Genomic DNA, 9,327 nt, shown 5'->3' with positions numbered 1-9,327 from the left:
TCAGCGCAGAAATGAAATAAAGCTTTAGTATCATCATCTTCACCATTCTTAAAGTACATTTTAACGTATAAATTAAGCCAGGAGCACTTAGACCTTTTTTTTTTTTGCTGCCGTTAGCGCATTTTGTGATTCCAATAACAACTCTATTATTCAACTGTTCACAGCTGCATATACAAGATTGTTCATGCGTCATGAAATAAAAGTAGAAAGAGACTGCACTGCCCAGAATGAAACATCAATTTTACATGTTACAGGTATAATCTCGAAGTGTGTATGAGCCTAAACAGGACGACCAATACTTTGAAGATACACCAAACTACACGGCCGTTTCTCCGTATAAGTACGCAGCTGTGGGATATACGGCTTATTACATAGTAAAAATTGTACAAAAATAATGCATTGTAGAGACTGTTTGGAGTTTAGGTGTTAATAAATGAAAATTCTAGATGCTTCTCAACTTTTACAACAAATTTAAAATAGAGGCTTGATTACACACAGTAGCGTCCGTTTACAGTGTACTTGTTCACGAAGCCACAATAGTTAAGTAATTTACTCTAACGACAGCTCATCATAACTGATGATGATGTACAAGAGTCGCCATTGTTTACCCAAGGGGAACGTTTTATTCCACAGTTCATCATAACTGATGATGATGTACAAGAGTAGCCATTGTTTACCCAAGGGGAACGTTTTATTCCACAGTTCATCATAACTGATGATGTACAAGAGTAGCCATTGTTTACCCAAGGGGAACGTTTTACTCCACAGCTCATCATAACTGATGATGTACAAGAGTAGCCATTGTTTACCCAAGGGGAACGTTTTACTCCACAGCTCATCATAACTGATGATGTACAAGAGTAGCCATTGTTTACCCAAGGGGAATGTTTTACTCCACGTTCACCTCTAAAGAATTTGTACAAGAACTGCATAAAAGGAAAATTATGTATCGTCAAGATGGCTCGAAAGATATACTGGAGGTTTTAAATAAAGACTTAAGATACCATAGAGTTTCTTTGGGTTCAGTTGTAACTGTTTAAAATGAATACGCCATTACAATCGGTATTCAACAACAAGTATATATTATTCACAATAACAATGCTTAAAAGATAAAGTCAACACTTACCACAACACAGTTAATAAACAAGTGGCTGACCAAGACTTCACACCAATATTAATAAACAAGTTGTCATAAATTTTAATAAATCAATAATAATGGGATCAGTAAAAAGAACAAAAAAGAAAAAAAATCTAATTTTTAAAAAATATATAGCAAATACAGTATTTCAAAAAATACCTTTAAATATCCATATCGCGTAATAAACAGCACTAATTAACTATCTCTCTCTCTCCTCATGTGGTCATAAACTTACATAATCGTCTACCACATTAATAGTATCTTTACGTCACCGCTACGGAAACTGGTGTCAGTTTCATAATACACACATATTTACTCAAAATACAAATGATTATGTAGAAGGTGAGTTTGCGTTTTAATGAAACTAAAAATTCATAGATAAACAAATAGAAAGAAATAATAAATGAGCGATAAATACAATAATAATCATAAAAAATAGAACTTGCTACGTCACTCCCCCTGAAAAACGAAGTGATGATATTAATCACTTCAACGTTGAATCTTTCCTTCTGTATGACATCTTGTAATTCTGCTGTTCGTTCATCAATGGTTTGATGTACTGTTGAGTATTTCGTCATTGGTCCCCAGGAAAGTTTGTTTGTTTTTTGAATTTCGCGCAAAGCTACACGAACGCTATCTGCTCTAGCCGTCCCTAATTTAGCAGTGTAAGACTAGAGGGAAGGCAGCTAGTCATCACCGCCCACCGCCAACTCTTGGGCTACTATTTTACCAACGAATAGTGGGATTGACCGTAACATTATAACGCCCCCACAGCTGAAAGGGCGAGCATGTTTGGTGGGAAGGGGATTCGAACCCGCTACCCGCAGATTGCGAGTCGATCCGAAATTGTATCGAACAAGTTAAATGAATACCTATTTGGATTGAATCTTCATCTAAACATCGGGAACTATTAAAAGCAATCTGTTAAAAGGGTATCCAGCATGGAGTAGCTTCGTCGTGTCTTCCACTACTCAATGTGTGCATTACACGTTGGGTTGAAAATGATGAAGGTTGGGAAAGGTTCTGTTTATGTCATCCATTTTTACTTCACATGTGTGATATCATTTTGTATGGAGACGACTATTTTGAAGTTTTTATTGACAATTGGGTTGCTGAAGATAAGAAAAATGCTATGACTTATGCAAAAATACTGGAATCCTTTGAATTCATTGTTTGTTTAACAGCTTTACGACGTCCTCTTTACTATTTGAAAGAAGCTTCTCTAAGTTTGCTAGGTCCAACTCAAGACATGTTTTCTGGTGTTCCTCTTATTAATAGAACAATGCTGTAAAGAACTGACTTCACTAAGAGTGAACGTAGATCATTATTCAAATCGTATCTTCAAGCAAAGCAATAATATTGCAAACAAATCTTATATTATTGTTAACATGCCACGAGTTAGTCAACGACAAGCCCAACGTGCAAATGCAGAATGTAGTTCCGTGGAGAATTACTTTAAGAAAACAATAACCATTCCTTTTGTTGCCCCATTATCAATAATCTTTTCTCCAGATTTGATGCGGATGTAAAGCAAGCAGCATCAATTCAGAAACCTATACCATCAAACTCACACAAGAGTTTTCTATCCCTGATACCAGACATACTATAGAATTTTACAGGGAAGATTTGTCAAATCCTTATATTTTTTATGAAGAACGTCATCGATGGAAGACAAGATGGCTTTCTATACCTCTCAAGGACAGGCCACAGATACTGGCTGACGGCTTAAGGGTGTTTCAGTGTACAAAATATCTTTGTTACTGAAACTCTTTCTTATGTTCATGTTCGGCATATGTTCTCTGCCGGTTGAATAATTACCTGAGGTGTACACAAATCGAAGAAGGACTGAATGTTCTAGCTTTAATACATAATCATTATGACACTGCTATCAACATTGAAAATGTATGAAAGTTATTTATGGAAAAGCACCCCAGAAGAATGAAGCATGCTAACATGCTATTTCAGTAGTGCATACATGTACGTATATGATAGTCATTTGTTAAAATAGTAATATGCTATTGTTGTAGAGTTGTTTAAATTAGTAACATAATTTAACAGTTAGTAGCTACTCTGCATATTTATGCTAATTTAAGTCTAGCTCCCCATGCAGTGTTACAACAGAATGATGAGTTGTTGACTTTTCATTGGATGTTTCTGGATTTTATGTGAACAACCATGCAATTGTTTAAACTATATCTCATACAAAATTCTTTTCAAATTTATTCTCATAGCACTTTTTACAAACTTTCGGGGGGGGTATATGCCCCAGACCCCTATAGCATTAGCATACTGATTGTGCTTAGCACAACATGTGTTAGCTTTGGATCTCACAAATTAGAACCCTCCCCCTTCAAACATTCTGCGTACGTGCCTGTTATGTCATATCCCTTGTTTTCCTAATCCAGCGATCTCACAATAAATAGACCCTATCGAAACTGGGTTCTCACGAACATTTCTCGACGAAGGTCGTGCCCTTCCTGTATTCTTTCTACCCGTTCATAACCAGGTTTTTTTTCCAAACTTACGCCACCTACAGGGAACAAGTTCCTAGTTAAGTCAAGTCTTTTCGCCACCTGTATTATAGTGACTTCTAAGCAGGATGCATTGGTTGATTTGAGACTTTTTTTTTCCGCTGGATATAAATCGATACATTTCCGATCTACAGTCTTTAGTAGCAGTTGAGAAGAAACAGTTACCATATTAGTTATTGCGGGAATTCCAGTAGGTCGTTAAAAAACGGACACCGTGTGTTGGTGAATACAAAAAGTTGAGGCATCGCGTTAAACACTTAATGTTTTGAAATCTCTGACAAATAATAGGTGAGATTAAGATTAACTATTTGAGACATACCAGTAATAAAGGTTTTAAGTTTTTGTATTATTTTCTTTATAATTCTTATAACTAGTATAATAATCACCAAAAATCTATTTAAGAATATTTCTTTAACCTCAGTTATCTATCAGAATTTTGGTAGGACCATGCTGAACCAAAGTAATATTTAGGAAGAGACTGATATCAGTATATTATGATGCTTACCTCTTTATCGAAGTATGAGAATACAACAAATCCCAACCTTAATACTAACAGACAATGGGGGATCCACGTGTATCGTTTGGGAACGTTAACTTTGGAATAGGATCATTTTGATAATATCGAATAATTACATAGAAGTTATCAATTTATTGCACACACTGACAAGCAGCTCAATAATGCAGTTATTTCCTTTTTATTAACGTTGAGAAAAGCTGTTTTTTATTTTGATTAGTCATTTGAACTATTACTTGATAAAAGGCTGTGTTTCAGTCTGTAACTGGCGAAACTTTGAATTAATTCTCATCAAACTCTAAGTTTGTCACTTTGCTCATGCGTCGTTTAATGCCATGGTCGTAATTACTTCATGATTACGCGATTAGTTGGACTTGAAAATGTGAAAGGAAAAAATTGGAGATTTATTATCGTTCAGTTCTACATTAGTTAAGAAGAAGAACTGGTAAGTTATAAAACTTTGTGTAAATGCTAAATGCATAGTTTGTGAAGAACAACTTCTAGGAAATAGTGGGTACGTACATTGTAAGGGTAATTATCAGTAAGTGTACTAGTATCTTTGAAGTCGGTTATAAGAAGTCATCAAATGTAAAAACGTACGAGGTTGTGTGAAAATGAATGTATCGGGAAATGTTTCTTCTATATGTCTAGTACAAGATAAGCAATGTCACCTTGCAACATACAGGAAGAAATAATAGAAGTCAGCGATGAACCAAATCAACTACTAAAAAATTGTTAAGAAAAATAAAGGGAGAACTTAATGCATTACCTGTTCTTTAAATGTTACATATTAAGAACTTTTTGTTGTTTTTTCTAAACAGTATGATAATTTATTGGCAAAATAAGTTTTAAAAAAAGTTGGAGAATCTAATGGACAACTACAGATTCTACAAAATCAGTAGGAAGAACAAGATATCTTAGTTAAATTTAGGTGAATAGGTTAGATCAGTATAGTAAAAATCGAAATATTGCTGTGAAAATACAGCAAATTTAAAGTTGTAAGTAAACTTATTAATACATTTTAAGTAGTAGATTCTAAACTTGAAGATATTAAAACAATAGACTACCTAAATAAGAAGGAATGCATTCCCCACCTATCTTGATCCAGTTCCATAATAGAACGGCTTATGAAAAATCGTTAGCAAGAATGAAACTACGAATACTGTTCATAAATTCTAGGAAATTAAGATCAATTTGTCACTTATATTAATGAAAATTTAACCCAACTAATAACTTTTGTGAAGAATAAAAATTACAGCGAAAAGGAAGAAGTAATATTTTAAATATTGCGATGAGAAGATTTGCAGAAAGTAAATTAAGTAAATCTAATTTTATTACATATGAACTTTGACTTGTATTAAAAATGATTTTCAAACAACTAAATTTAAGTGGATTACAGATAAGAAAGTGAAAGGTTCTTCAAAAATTGAAGTTGTTTCAATGTCATATATCGATATAAAGTTTAAAGAAAACTGGGATAGTTAAAAATATTCAGCAGATGTATTGATACTCTTACATACTAGTGTTAAGAGAAACTAATACAATTTTGGTACAAAGCTTAGTTTATAATATTTTGTAAAGTTTACTAAAGATGTCTAATTCTGAGGGTAGAGGCCTTTTTTATTTTTCTATATAGAAGTGACATTTCAAATCTTACTAACATATGATATAGAACTGACTAAAGTGGTAAGTTTTAAATGTAACAAATGGTTCTTTACAAATTGATATAATTCCTAGATGTACATATCCTAACACAAATATAAGCATTATTTTGGATAACTTGCAGTTAGGGTTAAATTATTCAAGTAAAAACAAATATTGTGATTATAGGCAATTGTTAAAATAAAGTTTTGAATGACCATAAATATCGTGTTCAAAGGTAGAATCCCTTTTTTACAAACAAGTGGCTTGAAGCAACATAGATGATCATATAGGAGAAAAAGACTGGCCCAATCATATTTAGATCATATCATTACTAATCTTTCAAATTTGTTTCAGTTGTTAGTAAAATTATCAGATCATTACTTTATGACTAATTAATATTGAAAAAATACCATCGGTAAATGAAACGGTAAAAGTAAGTATACTAATAAACAAAGTAATACTGGGATAAATCAACTAGCAATATTAGTGGTTCTTAATTATTATATAAGATTTCCAACATATCATGGGGTTTATGACAACTCAAGCATTAAGGAGACAGATGAGGAATGCATCACTGATGAAATAATTGTATCAGTGATATTGCGGATAATTTACAGAAATAATCCAACATATGTAAAATAGGTGTAATTATCTAAAAATTAGAATCGGTGACAAGTAAATAAGATTACAAAAAGAACAATTATCTCGGAAAGACTTGTAATAAGTATCGAAGGAACATGAAAGATTCTTAGAAAATAAATTAACTTTTAGTGACTGTTACTAGAAAAATGTCGCATATAGTTACTATTGAAGACAAAGCAGAGAAGTCAAACAAATATTACGCAGATTGCATACAAAGATTAAACGTTTTCAAGTAATTTATATAGTGGTAGTAGTAATAATTTTCATACAATTGTTTATAACTTTTACTTTCCAAATATAACTAATGATCACATAATTAAGAAAACATTAATAAAATGGGCATTATAAAGTCTCTTGGTATAGGAAAAATATTGCATTTTTTTAAACTGGCTTAATTGTTAGATATAATTTATGAAACAACCATTACATTCTATCTATAGAAATGGTAAAAAAAAAACTTGTATCGACCAATTGTTATTTTACAAGTCATAGAAAATTATAAAGATCTTGCTAATATTCTAAAATACCTACAGAAGTACAATTCTCTCCTTTTTTTTTTTTTTCACCAACACTATGGTTATCATAAAGATAAGAGTAATATTACGCTATTGGAAGATTTTTTTCCAGGAGTTAAAGAGCCTTTGTATAAACGCAAAATTGTTAATCTATTTCCTTTAAATTACTATATTTGTGTATGTAGATGACATTACTTTAGTAATAAGTAATTATATTATTACTTTGGCAATGTATAATATGCAAAGGGATTTCAATAATATTTTGAAATAGCTGAACTTCAATATCTATTTAAATACAAAAAAAACTAAGGGGATGTGTATTTATACTCTGTGCAGAATAATTACAAACACTCCTCTTTTGATTGCTCATACTGGTTTGACTAAATGTATCTATGAAAGTACAACCAACTTTAGGCAGACGTGTACTTGTACAACAATAGAAAATGTAACAACTTGAATATCTAGAAATTATCATGCATCCTAATATTTGATGGAAATCTCAACTAGAATACTTGTATTAGATTAAGATTTCGTGAATGTAAAATACAGACTTCAATTTAACTCTTCTTCCTGTATATCAGTTTATACATTTTTGTGAAGCTAAGATTCGTTATGATACAACAATATATGGGTTTACTTAATTCCTGTATAAGCAAAACGGTATATACATCTTTTACCATTAATAAAAAGAAATAATATTGTTGCTTATGAAAGACGCAACTTTGAATATAATGATTGTTTAAATTATATCAATACTGTTATAATAAGGCAATATTTTTTATCGCCTTTTAGAGTTAGAATATATAGACACAAAACAAGAATTTGGGTTATAAAGGAAACTATCTACGGAAAAAATGGTTATCAAGTACGAAGTTTATTTAATGAATTTCAAACATCCAATGGATATCAAAACATGTATTAATGTAAAAAATTGATTAAACAAAACTAATTACTAATGAAAATGTTATGAACTAATACTGTTATTTTTCATTCCTGAATATAATAAAGGAATACTGCTGCCACTTTATCTCTAAGAGGTGTTATAAACCTTAATTCAACATAATTAATTACCATTCTTATTAAATATGCTTTCTAGCGAAGGTGTATCACTATTTGTCTGTTGTTTTGGAATAATGTAGATGCATCGGAATAGTACAATTCAACCGTTCTTAATTCATTGTATCAACTTCACACTGACTGCATTCACATTGTACAGTTGATTCTCAATCATGAATATTTGGAAAGTCGGTTGTGTTACATTTCTGAAGTGCCCCTGAAGCTGTTTGGTTGTTAATTCATTACTTTCCATGTTGCATTCCAAAGTTTTAATTCGGATGATACACCACTAGGGGTGGTAAGTCAGCTATACAGATTAATAGTCCCCCACCCCTCTCCTTACATCTTACACTTTACAAAGCTTTAGTTGTGGATGTTGTCAGGTGGTTACATCCAGTGTCTAAAGCTGGCATCAATTCATCAAAGTATGAAAAATGCTATTACTCGACTGTAGCCATCTTCATAATCATAGATACTAATGTTCTGTTAAACAGTTCCTTAGCTACCGGTTCGTGATTTGAAGGCGGTCCATCAAAACCACCTTGCTACTCCCTGGGATTTCACGAAAACCAAAAAATAAACTGACGGAATATTCATATGTAAATCGTAATGATTTTTCGTTGTACTTGCATTTTAGTGCTTCGCGATAGTTTAGAAGGTGGCGAGCCGCTCCCTGGTATCGAAAACTTAAAGCTCTGCCATGAAACACTAATATATATATCATCATTACAAAATATTGTACTCTAGATGTTAATAGATGTTAAGGCTGTATCCATCTATGCTCAGTTTTTCAGCTAATTTGAAAATATCTAAATTATAATTCGCGGGGCAGATTTGTTCTTTACAAAAATTCGTTAGTTCTTTTGTTGTGAATCACCTGAACTAAGACTCTTAAAACCTGCGGAAAAAGCCAAATATTTTACCTAAACGACAATTAAATATCTAGATTAGAAAAAAAAAACATAATACAAAATTGTATGAGGGGGATTATAACAATATTATAGTTGTACATGATCTGATGTATATCTATAGCTTTTTTTTCCAAATATTATTTTTAAACACTTTGAATATTTAGGAAACGTCATGTGTGTAATGTACGTAGTTTAGTAAATTTTTATTATTGATACTCGTATAAAAGACTCCAACTAACTATTTATATAAAAGCAAAATTTGAAAATATCTAAATTATAATTCGCGGGGCAGATTTGTTCTTTACAAAAATTCGTTCATTCTTTTGTTGTGAATCACCTGAACTAAGGCTCTTAAAACCTACGAAAAAGTACAAAA

The 9,327-nt window shown here is 31.9% G+C and overlaps 1 protein-coding gene across 2 annotated transcripts in view; it reads left to right on the top strand.

The window, feature by feature from the left end:
* LOC106465386 (chorion peroxidase-like) overlaps positions 1-9,327 on the top strand; it is a 64,135-nt gene that overhangs the window by 43,546 nt on the left and 11,262 nt on the right. The window lies entirely within an intron of this gene.

This window comes from Limulus polyphemus, unplaced genomic scaffold (assembly GCF_000517525.1).
Source record: "Limulus polyphemus unplaced genomic scaffold, Limulus_polyphemus-2.1.2 Scaffold1928, whole genome shotgun sequence".
NCBI lineage: Eukaryota > Metazoa > Arthropoda > Merostomata > Xiphosura > Limulidae > Limulus > Limulus polyphemus.
The sequence above is the reverse complement of the archived record's forward strand: the minus strand, read 5'-3'. Positions and strand labels throughout refer to the sequence as shown.